This window comes from Pteropus alecto, unplaced genomic scaffold (genome assembly GCF_000325575.1).
Source record: "Pteropus alecto unplaced genomic scaffold, ASM32557v1 scaffold152, whole genome shotgun sequence".
In the NCBI taxonomy this organism is placed as follows: Eukaryota; Metazoa; Chordata; class Mammalia; order Chiroptera; family Pteropodidae; genus Pteropus; species Pteropus alecto.
In genome coordinates this window covers 9,408,674-9,410,091 of record NW_006432227.1, presented here as the reverse complement: position 1 = coordinate 9,410,091, position 1,418 = coordinate 9,408,674, and the positions used below count along the sequence as shown (strand labels likewise).

The 1,418-nt window shown below is 41.9% G+C and overlaps 1 pseudogene; it reads right to left on the bottom strand.

Annotated features, from left to right (window-relative positions):
* Positions 1 to 987: 987 nt before the first annotated feature.
* Positions 988 to 1,106, bottom strand: LOC112475892 (annotated as a pseudogene).
* Between the last annotated feature and the right edge of the window lie 312 nt (positions 1,107 to 1,418).

Here is a 1,418-nt window from a genome sequence, read left to right as displayed (position 1 = left end):
AGAGCAAGGTAAATAAGACTTCCCTCTCTCCAGCTTCTTGTCTGAGCTTTGCATTTACCATTCCCAAGCAGACTTCAGAAGCAGGGCGGCTCACTGATGTAACTCTCTGTGTGAGCTTCCTAAGGAAGGTGATATGTGACTGAAGAGAAAATATTTATAAAAGAACAATCTAAGTTAAATTATGACTGATCAGATGGGGGGGTAGGGGTAGGGAAACTCAAGAGGTTTTCCTCTCCAAAGGTATGTGTTTACTTTTTCAAGGTGGCATGAGACCCAGAATCATGACTGGTGCCCTGGGTTGTAAAACTGAAGACTCAGTCACATCTTTCAAGGAGACATCTGTTTACATTCCCAATGTTAAGAATCCAGAATAAGGTGATAAGATTTCTCTATCCCCCTCTCAGTAAGGGAGGGGAAGAGCTTCCCTCTCCTATAAAACCACTCGATTTATAATTTTAGAGTTCCTCATCTAGAACCAGTTCTTCCAAACTGGTGTTTGCAGGTTAATATCTTATCTGGCTCTTACCATGTACCTCTGGAAAGGGGAAACATTGTGTGTGTGTGTGTGTGTGTGTGTGTGTGTGTGTGTGTGTGTGTGTGATTTTTATCACCTGAAGTTCTTCCAACTGGGGGAAGATTTTACCACTATCCCTCACGGCCTCACCTTACTGAGTTTTTAGTAGAGCACCTTTTCACTTACAGTGTATCACGCAGATCCATCTGTAAACTAGTTTTGCTCTTTCCTTTCCATTAACTGGTTGCTGAAACACTCAAAGAGGTCATAGATGTGCACAGCGAGAGAGGTAGCAAAGAGCAGTTAAAGCAGGCACTAAGCAGTTCCCTCATGCCTGCAGACTATTCAGGTCAACCCTGCATCTCTCACTCCCATTTCATATACATATATATATTTGGCGAGGCAACCCCTGGTTGACCTCACAGACTGCAAGGACCTTGTCTGCTTATAATCTCTTATTTTTTTATTTTTTACGCCTATAGCACCTGGTCTTCCTAGGTGGTCTCCCATCCAAATACTAACCAGGCCTGACCCTGCTTAGCTTCCGAGATCAGATGGGATCGGGCTTGTTCAGGGTGGCATGGCCGTAGACTCACTCCCATTTCAGAGTTGAAAATATCATGACTAGTCATTATGACATAGGGCAAAACAGAGCATGGAGGTCCATATTTTAGATTTTAAAATTTCTTAAAGATGGCAACATAAATTGTGCTCACAATTTATGTGTCAGACCCAGTCAAAATTCCAAACTTGAGATCTATGAATTTGGGAAGCATAGCTTCTGCACCCCACCGTGTCTCCCAGCGCTCTGAATATGATAATATCTCCTTAATAGTTTCATTTTAGTTTGCCTTTTATTATTAGTTTTTTAATTTCTGGTCTTTTCTCATCACATTTACAGTAG